The following is an 18484-nucleotide window of genomic DNA, read 5'->3' as shown; positions in this document are numbered from 1 at the left end:
TTACAATACAGTCTTTTGTTGACATCACTACACACTTTGGATACAAAAGAACATCAGAGTGATGCAGTCATATTCATTTATACTATACTTGAGGTACAACAATACCTGCTGTCAGAACCAGCAATCAGTTTAAAAAGCAGTAATCCAAGAGGCTTGCAATTACCGCTAAAACAAGGAAAGCTTTTATATCCCTTGCTTCTGAATTTTCTTCCCCTCATATGCATTGTCATTAGCTGATAATGACTTTAGTATGTTTATTTAGTGGACTGTTGAGCTTCAACACAGGAGATTAAGGCTCTGTCTTCACTTTGCCAAAGTGTTGAACCTTAAAACAAGATTTCCAAGTGACCTACTGTTAGAATGTGGGTTTCTGGGTGGAAGAGGTATTCACCCTTTCCAAGCAGGAACCACAATCACCCCCTAATAGCTTGGCAAGAGCAGTAAGGCTTAACTTAAGAGGCAATGTGTTAAGTATTGGTACCACACCTTGTTAGAAATATAAAGCTTTATTTAATGAACAAAACAGACCAAAACAACAAAAATCCAATAAGTAGAAGTTGATATATGAATTTAAAAAAATAAGCTTAACTGTAGTGTTAAGAAGCAGGAAGCGCCAACCAGGGTAATCTGGTCGAACTAGACTGGGTCAAACCTGAAAAGTCAGGCCGAGCGCGATGGAGTGCGGGTCAGATACAGGGGCCAGTCTTGGTCCACTGAAACAGTACCTTGGTTTGGAGTTGTGTAAACATCGAGAACAAGATGCAAGAAGTAAAGAAGGTAATGTGTTGGTGCTGATCCTGTATATGTATGCAATGCGTCGGCTCAGAGCCATGCAAAATCGGGGATGCATCAGGAATGGATGCAATGTGTCACACTGTATGCAATGTGGTGTTCGCAATCTTCGCAACAGTGGTTATATGCCGGTGTTGACTGCAATGAAATGTCCTTAATCCTTGCAGCAGTGGCAATGAGTCTGTATCTATGGAGATCAGCCTGTTCTGAGTGGTACAGTGACGTCAATGTGTGGATTTTGGACTAGAGCAGCACTTTATAGTCACTTCAAGGGCCACAAGACTGTCAACTCCTCCCTCCCATTATGCTCCACATGACCCATCAAGCTCTGGATTGCCCATCATTCGCATCTAAGCTCCCTTTGTCTGTGGCTGTCCTGAGGGAATGCACAAAAGTCCAGCATTCACCCACCCAGACATGTATTTAGAGACAGGCAGAAGACTCCAGATGGTTAAAGTAAGAAAATGCCAACTTTAAAAAAAGTGCCATTTTCAGAATTACAATTTAAAATCTGACTGCACCATTGTCGTAGTTTGGACTCTTGCTCTAGGCAAGACTGCTGGTTTAAGGATGACAGTACTTATGTTTGTAGGTGACCATGCCTATCCTATAACAAGACCCAACCCTTCCGGCTCACTAGCAGCACCTCACCAAAAACCCAAATAGTAAAAAGTGTATTGTGGCAGCCTTTATGCCTGGACACAAGAGTATGACATCTCAGGGAGTGTTATGGATAAAAGGAGATTACCCCTTTCTCACAGATATATCATGTCTCAACCAAACACAGGCAATAATGAAGATGCAGTAAAGTTTCAATATTTTTTATTTAACACAACTGCAATCTGCGATAAATTGCATGGGCTGCAATGATTAGGATAATATACAGGACAAGAAACAGAATTGTAAAGACAAGAGTCATTAATACAATGACCCCCACCATCTTGCAATAACATGAAAAGACATAAAGGTGGTCATTACAACCCTGGTGGACGGTGTTAAAGCGGCGGTAAGACCGCAAACAGGCCAGCGAAAAAAAAAATGGAATTACAGTCATCCGCCACTTCACCATTCCGACCGCCATGGCGGTGAAGACCGCTGGCCTGGAGATTGCCCTATCAGGACCTTGCATACCGCCGTGGATCTCGGGTGGTTTGGAACCGCCATGAGATCCATGGCAGTAGGCACTATCAGTGCCAGGGAATTCCTTCCCTGGCACTGATAGGGGTATCCCCCACCCCCCGCTACCCCTCTCGAATCCTCCCCCCACACCCTCTACACCCCTGCCACCCCCAAAGGTGCCACAACCCCCCTCCCCACCTCGACCCCGAACATGCTCATTTACCCACCCCTACATGCACACCCCCCCAACATTCACATATACACACCCCTACACTCACACATACACCCTGACAACACATACCCGCACACATACAAACAGACATGCACACCGTCTGACCCGCACACATTTGCCATACACACAACACCCCCTGCACGCATACACTCACTCACTCACCCCTCTACACTCTCACACGCACACCCCCATGCACGCACACAACACACAACACCACCCCACCCCCTTCCCTAACGGACAATCAACTTACCTTGTCCGTTGATCCTCCGGGAGGGGACGGGATCCATGGGGGCAGCTCCGCCACCAGAACACCGTCACCAGAACACTGCCACACCGAATCATGGGACGTGATTCAGTGGGCGGTGTTCTGTTGACATGGCGGTGGAGGTTTAGCAGCCTCCACTTTCCTGCCGTCCGCCAGTATGGCTGCTTGCGGCTTTCCGTACGAAAAAGGACAGCGGCCTGCCAGCGGTCACAATACGCGGCGCGGAAGACCACCACCACTGGCGGTCTTCAGCATGGCGGTACCTCGGCGGTCTTGCGAAAAGACCTCTGAGGTCGTAATGACCCCCAAAGTGTATAATATGTCCTAATACCCTATCATCATAGGCCTAACCTCCTACCTAAAGGAGACCTGGGTATGTTAAACCTAATCTGCCAATGCCATGTCCATGAGAGGAGCCCCCAACCCTCGTTACCTTGGAATGAGGTCTCTATCTCAGACTCCGCAGGAACACGAAGACTGAGTCAGCGTCAAGACGACGTGCAACATCGATATCAGCGATGGTGGCGATGCCCTCTGGTCGGAATCCCTCTGATTATCTGTCTAAAGTGTGGTGTATTTATACAGATCTACTTGGACCCCTGATGTAGGTCTGTTCCCAAACAATAGATAACAGGCATGCTTGGGGTTGCAATTAATATATATAATTCCCTCGAAAGCATGAAGAGGAAAAGTCCCTAAATGTGAACACCTACAGTTTGTTTGTCCTTGTCACTTGATTTTGACAACTTAACGCGGTGGCACTGATAATACAAATCATAACAAATGGCCTAACTATATACAAAGCAGCCATCTTAGAAGTATTAAATAATTAAATGGGCTAAGACAGAACAAGCTAAGTAGTTTAAAAGTCACTAGGTGACGGGGGCACGAGTCTGCAAGCCAATGGCTAAGCTAACTCCTGTTATACCATTAAAACAAACTAGGATTCACTACACCCTCCCCATTGCGGTAACAAGTATGATGCCATAACTGGACGCCATTGAAGGTGAATTAATCCAAATGCTAAAATTGCTCTGGACTAAAAGCTAAAAGCATAAAAACTAGCTAAAAAGGTCTTTATTTTTATTTTTTGAAAGTAGTAGTTAAAAATATTCGTTAAAATACATACAGAGAAATTTAATGTCAACCATGACAAGCACAGCAGGCCAAAGTAAAGGCAATTTGAATGCTTACTCTGAATCGGGAATGGCAAGCCAATTCATCAAATTGTTTGCTATAGTCATGATCTCGAAGAGTGTTATCGAAGTCACCAATCAAGGACCTCAAGAATGAGTCCACATCGTCAGATGTTAGATCGATCACCGGGTGGGCAGACGGATCCACATAGCAGTAGTGCGTGTCAGTCTCTTGTGCAGGTCCACCTGCAGCTTTGCCATTTTCCATAGCAGATATCAGAACCGAAGGCTCATAAGTGGCCTTGCTGAGCAGCCTTAGTCCCAAGGGGCACAACCATGAATGAACCCTCATCAGGGACACCAGCAGTTATTGGTCCACAGGAGATGCCGGTGCAACAGCAAGACACACCATAGGCAGGTGCTCTAAGAGGCACCACACACAGCGGAAAACTGGTTGTACGCACCAGAGAAGTGGCCGAAATGACAACGACCAATCACGCTCCAATTCCACCAGCAAGGAGGCATCGAAGATCTGAACCATGCGTTCACGGCACAGTTGAGTTAGTGGGAGCTGCTCCATTGCTCTGCGTGGCTGGAAAGAAACAAACACTGTGATTCAGAAGAAATAGCAGTAGTAGTCCACCAATCAATGCCAAAATAATCAGAAAACCGCCAAACACGCTTGAAAAGAGTGGATGGTTGGCTGATGGGATGACTCTGAAAACAGTCTGGAAGATGGACACGAATCCAGACCCGACAACCTTAAGGAAATGGACAATCCCAGCAGTGCTTGAAGCATTGCATATTCTGGATACCAGTTCTCCAAAGTGCTTGGGGGAGATGGTATTTAATAGGGATTGTATCTTGGCTGATGATCTCACTATCTGGGGAGCATAAGTCTCTCTAGCGGATGACAACGCGACCTGTTTTTGAAACAGTAGCACTTTTAGTCTGCTCAGCTTGTCATAACTTACATCAATAGTATCTACGTGGAGCCACATTTCAGATACTTTTATCTCTCATGTGAGGGGAATAAAACATGTCCGCAACAAGTAATGACCTTCGAGACCGAGATTGCGTAGGCAATTCCTGGTCCCATGCCTCAACAACTTTGATCGCACAGTACCACATAACTTCCATTGGAAAGTACATGAAATACCAGTCAAATCAAAGGGACGGGATTATCCTTCAGAAAATAGTTCACAACCCCCACATTGCAAAGGCCATGAAGGGGCACCCACCTACATATCATTGAATGACTAACAGTAGTCTCACATTTACTTCTGCTTAAAAAAGCCTGTGTTTTGCCGTTCAACCATTTATAATCAAAGGGCAGCTCCCACTCTTCCTTAATATAGCTATCGCCTAGTTGCTCCAACCTGCCCACTGCAAGATGCTTCAAGCAATTCGAGAAACGAAAGGTTGAAATGGGCAAATTAATTCTGACATGTAAGAGCCAAATTGTTGAAGGACTCTCTGCTACCGTGAAGGGCAACTTATCTAACTTTTCAATATGAAGCATGGTGAAACTAACTTCTCTTTTAGCCATTGTCTGCTGTTCCCTGGAAAGATTAAAAGCAGTGAACAATTCACGATCGTTAATATACTTCCATGGAATGCGGCCATTTTTCAGTGTCTGTAATGTCCAACCTAGCTGCATGATGGAACGCAGCTGATTTTGTCCATGATATAAATGGACATGTCTGTCTGAATGATATCAATAGCAGACAACACATTGTTGGATAGTGAATAAATCCTGTTGGACAGAGTGTTCATGCCGCTGTCGACAACTGCTAAAGCCTTCTCTAAGTTTTCCTTATCTATTTGCCTCAAACGTGCAGTAGCTTCCATCTGCGAAAGTTTCCAGATTTCATTATACATAGCATACAGGACCCTTTTAGAGTGCTGTTTCCTAGGACCTAGCAGAAAATCCTGCAAGTCTAAATTTTCAGAAAGAGTGTTAAGATGTTTTTTAACTGCTGCTAACGTGTTAGTCTGTACCCATTGTTGGCACAGTTTACCCACACTGTATGTTGTAACTATACCTGTGTGTTGAGCTGATACAAAGCGAGGGTCTGGCCTGTTAATTGTAAAACCCCCTGAAGTGTTCAAAAAACATGCTTGACATCTATTAGTGTCTATTGGCCATATTAACCACCCGCCGGGACTGGAAAGTGAAGAATTATACGTACCAGCCTTAACCATTGCGTCTAGCGTTTCCTCTGTGATATTAAGTAAATACTGTCAGTCATCAAACTTTGCCGGTGTGGGGATACTTGGCATGTTCATGTCTTTAATTTTTGCTAACCCCAGACAGGATGTCTGTTGAATACTGTCATTTAAAAAGATCATTTGCACAGGAATTAGGCATGTTCTAATTAAAGCTTCCTTACCCTGTATTTGCCAATCTTGTGTGCCCCATACACTCTTTAAGTCAATAGTGTTCTTCCAGTATTCGTAACCTTCAACTGCAAGCCGGGAAACAAAAGGATCTGAATAAATCAGTTTCATGTTTGTTAGTAAAATCTTCCTAATTAGTGACGGAGGTAACTTAAAATGATATGACTTCGCATTTTTCGTGTCATGCCCAGTGAAATATGCAAATTTGTCTGAATAGTGCTCTGGGCTCCCCACTGGTGGTGCTGAACAGTGTTCCCACTGTGTGTAGTTAAATACTGGCCTATGTCTAGTGGCACGGTGTAGGTAGTAATGTCACCAATTGTTGTAACAGAACATTTCCCCATAATTCATTGTATGTCCATATACATCATCACTTTCAAATATGGAATAGGCTTTCATTTCAGTTAGCATGGAATCAACTGTTTGGACATCCCAGATACAACAACCGGTGTAACCACATCTGTCATAGATATGTTGAACACATATGGAATTTGAATGACCTCAGTGTGCCCGTATATATCAAAGGGAACACTGTCCCACACAATCCCATCAGAAATCGGTATTGCTGAAATGTTCACAAGGGACAAGTCTCTTCGAACCCTATGTGAGAAATGATATGGAGTTAAGACCTCATCCACAGGCTTGACAGAGGAGCGTTCAGGAATGTAATGACCATTTAAAAGCAAAAAGAAAATAGTCACAAAACCAACCCAAAACAATAATGCAGTAAATGTTAAACAGAACCATAAATAGTTCCATGGGTAAATTAAATAGTTATTTTTTAACAATTGATACAGCTTATATGTTTTCGAAACACTGTCAATCAGAACAGTGGATGAATCTGAAGAAAAATCATGAATGTCTAAGAAATAGCCAGAGGCAGTCTCTGCAAGTGCTGGAGCCGGTGCATTACTCGTAGATTGGTCCACTTCACATGGATGCTCATGCTAGACCGCGTCATCAGTCTGTGTAGTGTTAGTATAAAAAACAGCCAAATCTTGGACAGGTGTTATCATTGAAGTGGTAACTGGAACTAGCAAGAATTTGTTTTCTGCCCTCCCCATGGTCGAGGAGGTCTCTGTGACAGCGTTGGACATTGTTTTATAGTCCGTAGTAGTGTTGTTGATTCTACTATGTAGAGGTATGTCCTTTTGGGTAGTGAGAGGGGATCAGGAACTACCCAAGGGACCTATTGGTCTACTGTGAAGAATCAGCCACATGGTGAACTTTGACGTCATCAATGGAAATTAATCTGTTTGTTCTGGAACCAGGCAGTGGTGGTAAGACTATAGTTCTGGTACTTTGAATTCCCAAGACCGGGACAGGTGCTCTGTATGATGGACCAAAATCCTTCTTCACAGCGATCTTCTCACAAAGCAGATCCCCAACATTAGGAATCCAGCCAGTCGAAGTTTTTGCCAAATCCCTTATTCCTAAGGTGGCAGCACTGGTAGTTGATTTATCATCACGAAATTGCTAAAGCTCCTGTAAGACAGTGAGACGTTCATTTATGTCAAATGGTGTTTCTGCTGCCACCAAACCAGAGCCATCAAGATCTGGGACATGCATAGGTATCCCAGAGAGAACCTCATCAGGAGTGCGTCCCCCCACGGACCGTCTTGGCAGATTATTCAGTGCTCTCTGGACCCCATATAGGTGAAGAAGCCAACAGCAGCCTGAACCTAATACTCAAGCTGTTAAGGACTGCTTTAGATCACAGTTCCACCTCTCCACGACCGAATTTCCCTTGGGATGGTATGGTGAGGAGTAATGGAGTTCAACACCCATCGTCCCCATGGTGTCCCTGAATGCCTTAGGGGCAAATGCAGGGCCCTGGTCCGAATGGAATGCTGCAACCGCATATGTACCGATAACTATCAGCAAGTCTTTAATAACAGTTTGAGCGTCAACCGACTGCTGTGGCCATACCCACAGGAATCTAGAACAAGAATCTACTGCGACTAAGATGTATTTGTATTCACCATCAGGTTGGAGTGGACCGCAATGGTCCAGGTACACACATTGTAGTGGCCTGCTGGACACTAAGAGGGATGTCTGTGGTGGGCGTTTGATATTGGAGCCTTTTATTTGCCGGCAAATGTCACAACATCGGACGTACTTTTTTGTCCGTCTGCATAGACCAGGCCACCAGAAGTGTTGCTGTAAGAGTGTTATTGTGGCCGAAATACCAGCATGTGCAGAAGCGACACCCTCATGCGCTGCTTTTATTAGAACTTATCTCTGGTCTTCGTTGGGGATCACTCGATATCCAACCCCAGGAAATGTTGCATAGGCAACATTTTGTGCACTGATATGATACGAATAATTTGTAGGTTGTCCTTTTGGGAGGGACTTGCCTTCAGCCGAAGCTTTCACGGCAGTCAGTATTTCATTATCCAGTCTCATCTGTGAACGAGTCACTGCATCCACAGAAGCCATAGCTACTGCAGATTTGGCTGCTTCATCAGCCAAAGTGTTGCCGATAACGTGTACTCCTACACGTTGATGGCCCAATGTATGTACTACATGGACACACAGTAGCTTATCCTTAAGATCAGCCACCCTCCCGCACAATGTTTTGTGTTTTGTGGTGTTCCCTTTGGAATCTCTAAACCCGTTCAGCTTCCAATGACTAAGATAATCATTGTATGACTGGACACAGTAGTACGAGTCGCAGACTATTAAAGTCAGGCATCCTGGCTCTGTGTGTTATAGCGCTAATATAAGAGCTTTAAGTTCAGCCAACTGAGCTGTGCAGTCCCATAGGGTCTGAGTGTAGGTGTTGTGAGGATGAAATACTCCATCTTCCATCACACCGCTCACGGCTGCACAAGCGGCTGAGTATTGACGTTCGGTACCTACAGCTGGTTGTGCTGAACCATCATTGTAGATGACAGTATGGTATCTGTCAAGTGGCAAGATATTCAGAGTGTCGCGTAGGCTCTCATTATCCTAATGAGACTACTGGATTTTGAGCGGCAAGATCCTTCACAGTGTGGGGGACTAAGTCTGATCCACGGTGGATGACACTTGTCACTCTAAATACGGATTTTGCTCCGGCTAACTAGCAGTGCCTCATCTCTCCCAAATGGTAGAGATGATTGGGCAGCCGAGCGCATGACATCTTAGTACTTCTCAGGGAAGTCGTGGTCACTCAGGTCACAACCGGTACCTCTCATACACAGTACGGTCTAATATATAAATGACAAAGGCAGTTTAAGTTTTAAAGATTGGTTTAATAAAACGACTGCATTTTAGATAGCAAAACGTGAGCTGCAATAACCAGAACTATACAACACAGTAAAATTAAAATAGTAACGATGAGAGTGAAACACAAGAATAAAGCTATCATAGTGCCGCTAGATTATTTTCTCTCTATGTTATATTTCGAGCACAGCATGTGAAGCTCTAAGCCTGCCTTTCAGGTTCCCCCGGGAGGACATCAACCCTCATACCTGAGCAAAGGCCTGTAATCTGCATCAGCATCTGCAACAGGGCATTCAACATCTAGTTGTCGGTCCCTGGCTGGAATCTCCCTCTTGACGTATACTAGGACTAGGAAGTGTTTTATAACTAACACGCAGATGTTCTAAGAAAATGTCCCTACGTAAGGATGTGTATTTCCTACGAATACAGGAGACTAAACTTCTACCACGTTTACCGGCAATGTACCAGACTGTAGCCTTGACTGAAGCACAGGGCGATCAAGAATGCATTATTTGAGAACGCAGTGCTGAACTAAGCTAAACAGTGTGATAGAAGAAATTAAAACAAGACCATAAAACTGGTTATTGTAAAATAACAGTGCAAATCTGAATAAAATATATCTAGGGCAAAGTGCACAGCAGCCTACTATGTTAAACTAACATGCATGAAGCTATATTAAAAATGGCTACACAACAAGAGGAGCGGGGTACTCCTGTTCATTCTGGAGAAACTCTTGTGTCTGAAGTTTTGGATCAACATCAGTGGTGGTCAGGAACGTTGCCCACTGAATCGAACGTGGATGTAATGCTTTAGGGTTGGGAACGCTTGCTTTGGTGACAGCCTCTAAGGCCGGCACCGGGGTAACGACAGTAATGCGTTTCTCTTGGGCAAGTGGGCTCTCCTTTATGAGAGCCATTTGAACTGCAGTCAGAATCTTTTCTGTAGGTGCAAAATGTTGTTCTGCATTTGAGTATAAATGTGATTTATATGCTATGGTTACGTGTTGCCTTCCTTGAAGGTGACATAAGTAAATCCAATGGCACCAGCAATTATTCTGATGACCAAATTCATTTTATTGTCACATGTGTGCAAGTGTTTAGCTTCTAGCATGTCCTGTTGCAATTCCCTAAGGATGTGTGTGTGTTCAACTGTCCAGTGTCTGCTAGAAAAGTTTGGCAGTATCAAGTCATAAAGTGGCTTGATACGCTGTGCATAGTCTGGAATGTATGTTCTGCCAAAGTTGAAGGAACCTAGTAATGACTGTAGTTTCTTGAGAGTGTTAGGAGGGTGCAATTGTGCACATTTCCCTAGAAAGTGCGGGGCCAGGCTCTTCCCCTCGTTCGATAGCTCGTATCCCAGGAACAATACACTGAGAAAGGCTATCTTACTTTTCTTAAAGTTGAATTTGTAACTGAAGTCTGCAAATCCCAAAATGATCCGATCGACGTTACAAGATGAATGTTGAGGTCGTTGTCCATGAGATATATGTCATCCACGTAGGATAACGCCTCAGGATCAATATCATGTAATATTGATGTTACACAGGCTGAGAATAGCCCTGGGCTGTTCTTATAACCTTGGGGTAAATGACAAAAGCGTGTTTGTGAGCCAAATGTAAATGCACTCAGCTCCCGACTTTTATGTGCTAAGTTCTGGCAGAAAAACCCATTAGAAATATCTAACGTTGTTTTATATTTTTTACTCACTATATTGTTTATTAGTGCCGTGCTATGTGAGTTTTGTATAGCATATGTACGTGTATGACTATTTAAATGCTTGTAATCTATGACTATTCTGTAGGAATGGTCTGGCTTTGCAATGGGGAATAACGGGTTATTCATTGCAGATGTACAGGGCTCAATTACTCCCTGGTACTCGAGCTAAGTGAGGATCTCCCTCACCGGAGCTTTTTCTTCATGTTTAACAGGATATTGTGGCTGAGGTTGGGGTGTAGACCTAATAGGAATTACATGACAAGGAGAGTCCTTGTCCCAACCTACATGATAGTGGTATAACGCAGGTGCCTGCACTAAAGCCCATTCAACAGCATAGGCTTGTTTTTCTACTTCTGGAACAAGATTAGAGAAAGAAGGCAAAATGACATCTTCCCCATGTGGGAGCTTACGGACATGCTCAGGTGGCCAGTCTCTTTCGGCCAACAGGATAGCACTATTAAGTTCATCCCAGAATATCACACCAATGGTGCGCTCCACATGTCCCTCTATTTGAATTTTTAAATCATAAACCCTGGCGGTTGGAGAATGCAGCCGTCCCCAGTCTCAACTGCAATAAAATCGCTAGTTGCTGTCGCATCCAGATGATCTTTCAGACTCTGGCAACATATTGTGCACTGCTGCACTGTCTAACAGTGTCACTTGCCCACGTCTTGTTCTTCAACAATGTTCTCAAGTGTACTGGTATTTTGAACTGACAGTGTTGCCACCTTTTTATTTTTAAACTGTGGCTTCTGCTGAGGAGTCTTTTCTTCTTTTTTGACCTTAGACTGTGTTAAGTCTTTCTTTTGTTTCACGGATTCAGGACATCAATCATGACGGCCCCTTCTCTCGCTACGTCTATCCGGTGTGTCCTGAAAGGAACGAGAGGGACATGAATCAGTATATCTATCAGGAGTTTTTATATTTTCCCTATTTCCGAGATTGTATCTCCTTTCAAAGTTCTCCGGGTGTGGAGAATCAGCTCTCTTATTTCATCTATCCTTAAATTCTTTTTGTTTTTTCCCAGCGCTTCTTAGAGCCCTCTTGTGCCTGCTTTGTACCTTCCTTAAGGGTGGTACTTTGTAATACCAACTTCTTTGGTTTGGCTCCCAAACTATCCCACCCTATACTAGTATAGGTGTCAGAAAGTATTTTTGGTAGCTGTCCAGTTGTGGAGTTTCTCGGTGACGCTGGCGTATAGCCAGTGCTACTGCTTCCCCTTTAATGTTACTGAGTATTATTGAGGAAACTGCGTCAGTCAAAGTTACGCATTAATTTCATCCCCAAATCTAAGTGTGGTGCAGCCCCGTGCTCATTCTGTATTTGTTTTAACACTTCGGTAAATTGGCAAGTGTTGGGGTACCATTTGTGGTAGCATGTATAGCAGCGAAGACTGTACTCCACGTGGTGCTGTCGTCCACCAAAGGACCCATCCCGAAGGGCAAGCACATTGTGAGAAGTCTATGTTTTTCCTGTGGTCCTGTATGGGGAAACACAGCTTCCAGCTGGTTTGTTTTCTGGGCTATCCAGAACGGTATTTTCTCTCGTTCTGTGGGTATTTTACCCATGATAGTATGCACTGTTTGTGGATTAATCCCAGTACCCAATTGGTATCCACCAGGTGCTGGTGGAGCTGGATGCGCTGGTGTTGTGTTCAAAGTTGGCATTACGAATTGGACTAGTCGTCTATAAAGTGTTACTAACTCATGAAATAAATTTTGCAGATCCGCTATTGGCATATTTTGTATGCCTGGGTGAGGTGTGTATGTGGCAAACATAGGCCACGTTGGTCCATCATTAATTAAAGGACCTATTCTCACTCTTGGTAATACATGTGGTGGGGCACCTTCAAACCAGTTCTGATGCTCTTGGTATGTGAGCGATATTTCATGATACTGGCATGCCTAGTACCGTTGAGGTACGTTTGCAATTTCGTATGTGTAGAATGCATGTGTTCTTTGGTTCACCTCAGGAAAGGTGACCCAACAGTAAAAAACTTCCGTTTGGTATGCTTCATTAGCTTCTGTTATAAGAGTAACATCCCTGCCCTCTACTGACAAAGCCTTGCGCTCGTAGGTGTTGTGTTAATGCTTGTCTAGCATTCTCAAGAGTTTCTATTGCACTAGCCATATTTGTAACATTGGTCAGAGAAACGGAACACCAAATGGGGAGTATAGCATTTAATATACAGGCCCTGGGCCCATGTTGTGCAGTTAACTGGGGGCTTATAAGTCATATAAATATGCCAACTGTGGATAAGCCAATGGTACCATGTTTTAAGAAGGGAGCACATGCATTTCAGCTCTTGTTAGCTGTAATAACATGCCAGAAGCCCTAAAGTCAGCAAAAAACAAGGTCGGCAAAACAGGAGGTCTAAATACAAAAAATAGGGGAAACAACACCAAGCTTGCAAGGTCTAACACCTACATTATACCAATTCAATTCATTAATTTGCAACAATGACATGATAGCTATCAACATATGTATTTCCACAGTACAGTTTCCATTTTCAATCTCTAAATCTAATCACATATTTTTTTGTTACTTCTTCCACCCAACAAACTATCACCGGAAAAGGTGCATTTATCTATGCTTGGGCTGTAGTCAAATTGAGCACCAATGAGCATGGGTAGAGATTCATTCTGTGCTGCGTTACTAACAGATTACTGATGTACATAAAGGCATCGTGTCAATGTACTATTACTTACACAGACCACACATTTACTGTTTATTGCTAGGTTACATAACATAATTAAATGTGAATGATTCTCCAAGCAAAGATTTTTCTACTCAATGTAGAATTTAACAGACATGGTACTCCTTCAAAATGTGGCAGATGTGCCATCCACCATATTTAGACTGTAATTGTGGCAGGCAGGACATTTGTCACTTATCTGATAGAGTATCCTGTCTGCCAAACTCTAAATAGGACTCTTAGTCCCCTCCTTGAGCACATGAATCTGAGTGATTCTCTGAAAGACTTTTTGTAATCGAATGACAATATTAATTAATCTAATACTGTGGTCATTTTAAAGAAGACCAAACGGTCTCCTTATCTTGAAAAAGCCTAACATTGCTCCAAAACAAATGTGTGGTGAGTAATTGATGATTGTTCTGTACTGTGGCACAACGCTAGGTCCTTATAAAGTTTTTTAGGATTAATTGACCTTGTGTTGGGGTTTGTAGCCTCTTGCAATCATATGTAATGCTGTTGGACATGCGGTGGTGTTTGTAGACACAGCACTCTTCTATGAACAATGTAGGATTTCTATCAGGGACCCATGATCCCTTGCTCTAGGTTCACATATTTGAGTTTGCAGATCTCAGGAGGGTTGGACTGGGTTATATGTTTATTTTGATGCCAGGGGCAGTCTCTAAGGGGCCTCTAACCTCAGCCAGGGCATCAAGAAATGATGTTGCATCTCCTTTGCTGCTACTTCCTTTTTTATTTCTAGGATTCCGTCATAGAGTCTCCTTCAACCTTGTACGGGCAGCCACAACATTTATTTCATTTATAGCCAGCCGGCTTCATATGGATCTTTGAGTCCATGTTCTCAACTTTGAGTTTGCAATCCTGAAATTGATGATTGAAAAAAAGCTTCTTTGTCTCATCAGATTTATTTATTTTTTATATTGAGGACAGCAAATGGTTTTCAGACCATCCAAGGAATATATCTACAACTCAGTTGGTAGATTGACTCAATTTGGGTTCCAGTTTCTCTAAAACCCTTGATGGACTAACTAACTAACTAAGCAAAGCACTTCTTTGAGTAAAGTTCTACATTGTTGCCAAGTTTGGTGTAATTGTGTTAATCTATTTCGGATTCTGCATTGGAGCACTACAAATATTAATGGAGTTAAAAAGCCTCTTCCCTTTTTGTGTTGCCTGCTTGACATATGCACAAAACTTGCCATGCTGAACCGAATTAAATGCCTTTTTTATGCAAATGTGGTGCAGATCAAACAGTGCCGAAGTTAGTAAGAAATGGAAATGGAAGGACCATGATCACAAAAGCACTATTGCTGCATTTTTATATTGCTCTAGAGCTAACGTCTCCCCACTTGCCACAATAAGAATGCTACCTCAATTGTGTGGCTGGGCAATGTGCGTGTGACAGGCATGCATGACACCAAGATCAATGGGAGTCTCGAGGAGTGACCTCATTGACCCTGGTTTGATGTGTGTCTGTTGGGGACACTAGGCCAAGTCAAACAAGTGGAGTTGCACTTTATTGGAGAATGCTGGGTGTTAGGAATTTTGTGGATTCCTGCTTATACTGAAACTTTACATCACAGAAATGTTAGGTAAATGTGCAATTTTTGGTGATGCTTGTGGTTTTCAGGGCATTGTGGGTAAGAAAAGGTTATGGGATCCAGACAAGCCATGCCACCCTGTATTCCCCAAAATGTCTGGTTTTCAGAAATATCTGGGTTCTAAATGTTTCCCCAGCTGGCAGCTAACCTGAGTCCGACAATTTTAGCCATTCAGCATACAAGTAGGACACTAGTGGGACTCAGCCCAACTCTGCTTCCAATATGTATATATGCAAACAAGCTTCCAAAATCAAAATGTCCCTTCTTGCCAAAAGGATAGGGATGCTTAAGTCCCCAGGGGTGGCAAAAAGACTGTTGGGGTCATATTGGAGCTAGAGGCTATGCCTGCTGTGTGGGCAGGCCATTCCTACACCCTGTAGCAAATAAGAAAGTCCCTGGTGGCTAATGGGCTTTCTTCCCCTTCCACTGGGGCAGATTGCAGTTAAAAACCTCTTATCTGCCCCTGTGGGCAGCAGAAAGGCTGCTTCGGGTCATTTGAGGGGAGGGGTTAGGCCCAATGCCTAGGCTGGCTGCCACAACCCATTTCTCTGCAAAAAAACTCATCCCTGGTGTCTAGTGGGCTTCTGCTCCCACAGGGGCAGGTTGAAGGTAACAACCTCTAACATACCTCCAGGGACCAGAAAGACATGTGGGTCTGGGGGTAGAGGCAATCACTAGCCCATTGTCAGGGCAGGACATGCCCCCTCCAAATATAATCCCTGGTGTTATAGTGGGCATTCTGCCTCCCGGGGACACACTGGGAGAAAAAAGCTGCTATCTGCCCCCGATTGGGGGCAGAAAGACCGCAGGGGATTATTTGGGTGGGTGGAGGCTAGGCCTGATGCCTGGGAGGGCTGTCCCCATGTATTGCATAATAAATAAAACACACCCTAGTATCTACTGGGCTTTCTGCCCCCACGGGGCTAATTGGAGGTAATTGCCTCTTAGACAATTACCAGGATGGCTGGTGGGCCCCTTCCCCTCCAATTGCATTCTCTGGGCCTCTAGTGGGCTTTCTGACCACACCCGGGCATAATGGAAGAAAATACCCCCTATCTTCTCCCGACAGGGGGCATAGACACTGCTGAGACTTGTTTTGGGGTGGTGGGGACTAGGTCCTATACCTAGGCCACCCCCACCTGTTGTTGGCTAAAATAAATAAACTCTAGTAAGCTTTCTGCCCCAGGGGGCAGAATGGAGAGAATAGCCTCCAATCTCCCCCTGGGGGGCAAATACCTTTGGGGCTGGGTGGAGGGGCTTAGGATTTGCCCATTGACAAGGGGGCTGCTCCTCTCCTTAAAAACTGTCCCTGAAAGCCTAGGGGGTGGATTCCTAGTTGGGAATAGCCCTCCTGCATCGGTCCCCAAGCAGGGATCCACTTGGGAATGATCCCTTTTGAAAGGGGAGATTTCCATCTGAATCGGTGCTCCAGAGGCTGAGAACAGCTGCAGTGAAAATGAAATATGTAGATTGGCTCATTTAACTTTTGCTTTCAATGCAATTTGATGTAAGTGTACCATGTGCGCCAATACTCATTACACTGAAAAAAATACCTCAGGCTGCTGGGGGAGCTACGCCCAAGCGCTCCTGAGGCTGAAGAGGCATTTCCATCCTTGAGTCTGAGGATGGCCTGGAGCAAACCACACCACACAAGGCAGACCGGTGCAGAGGACGGCTTAGAACCATCCTTCGCAGCAATGGTGTTGATAATATTTGAAACGATGGCTTAGGTCTGTCAAAAGGGGTTAATTTGGCCGTTTGAATTCACAGTTTAAACCTGCGCAACCAGGCTATTGGTGTCAAGCCTGCTGTCAAGATTTGCATTGTCACTTTAGTGGTGCCACAACATGTGCTGCAGCCCACTTGTGAAATTTAACTTATAGGCCCTGGTTCCACTTGTGTATGTTATTTAAATATTCATTTATGAGTAGAGTTATTTTCACCATGTTTTAGGAGGCAGAGAACATGCACAGGGGCATGGTTAGCAGAGTCCCACTGCACAAATTCAAAAACTCAGCAGAACCAGACCACACAAAGGGGCTTGGGGTGACCATGTAAAATACTGCATTTTCCTACACATACCTAACTATACCGTCACTTTAACATTTGTTTATCATGTATTTACCCAACTTCCTCACTGAGCATGCCTTTAAGCAAGTACCTCTCGTAGCCCCACCTAAGACCTACCTCTGACTTTCCTGTGCCTGAACTTCTAACTGGTAAGGCCTTATTTGACCCCGCTACAGTGCCTTGAGCCTTCCATCTCCCTCCTCCCATAGTCGCTTTCTGCCTTGTTCTCTCTATCATCCTACTCTGTTTTGTGCCATTTCTCTCTGTCATTTCCTTTTGTTTGTGCCCTTTCTCTCTCTTTGTCAATGCTCATTGTGCCATATCTTGTGGCCATTGCCCTTTCTTTGTGCCTTTTCTCATGGTCACTGCAGTTGTCATTTTTGTTTGTTAGTCTCTTCTCACTTTGTTTGGTGCCTTTTTTCTCTTGTTACTGCAATTTATTTGTGCCCGTTGTTTGCTCTATATCTCTTTGCCAGTGCTCCTCATTTTTCCCACTCTTTCTTATCCCCCAGGGCTCCTTACCTTTTCCTGCCCATCCCATCTCCTGTGCCCCTCACAGCCCTTTTACCACGACCTGTAATCTACCCTTCTCTGACGACCTAGCTAATTTCAGTTGCTGCACAGATGGACAGTGGACATGCACAGTGGGTGTGCCACTGCTGAAGTCTGCCAGCAGTCATCTGTGTCCAGTGCCAAGAACCCTGATCCTGCTCCCACTCATCGCTATCCAGCCACAACCCTCCTTGGTTCCAACCAAGACTGCCACTTGCTGCACTTCTGCCACACTGCACAACACTGAGGGAGTGTCCTCCTGTGCATCAAGAAAATTATCCAACAGAAACCAAAGCCCTACTATCTCACAATTGCACACTGAACTCCTCACTTTCATGAATGTTCTTCAACACCCACTTACTCATCAAATACGCCATGTAGATATGGGACCCAATGTATGGCAACACCCAGGACTTGCTGATCCTCACCGAATCCTGGCTGTACCTCACTGCAGGACCTGAGTTTGCCACAGCCATCACCCCAGGCTACAAGATCACCAGCGTGAATGACTTCACATTCCTGGAGGCGTAATCACCATCATCCACAAGAACACCATCAGCCCTATCATCACCGCAGACACGCTATCCACTGACATGGAACACATGTCATTCACACTGTACATGCCCACTAATTTCATTTTGAGAGGCATTCTCCTCTACAGACCCCAAGATCCATGCGCCAA

The 18484-nt window shown here is 44.3% G+C and overlaps 1 protein-coding gene across 1 annotated transcript in view; it reads left to right on the top strand.

The window, feature by feature from the left end:
• Positions 1-18484, top strand: part of LOC138283523 (mucin-2-like) — a gene marked incomplete at its 5' end in the record, with an annotated part of 528362 nt that overhangs the window by 252206 nt on the left and 257672 nt on the right. The window lies entirely within an intron of this gene.

The sequence above is a fragment of the Pleurodeles waltl genome, chromosome 3_1 (assembly GCF_031143425.1).
Source record: "Pleurodeles waltl isolate 20211129_DDA chromosome 3_1, aPleWal1.hap1.20221129, whole genome shotgun sequence".
Classification (NCBI taxonomy): domain Eukaryota; kingdom Metazoa; phylum Chordata; class Amphibia; order Caudata; family Salamandridae; genus Pleurodeles; species Pleurodeles waltl.
Note: the sequence above shows the minus strand (reverse complement) of the source record. Positions and strands in the feature narration are given on the sequence as shown.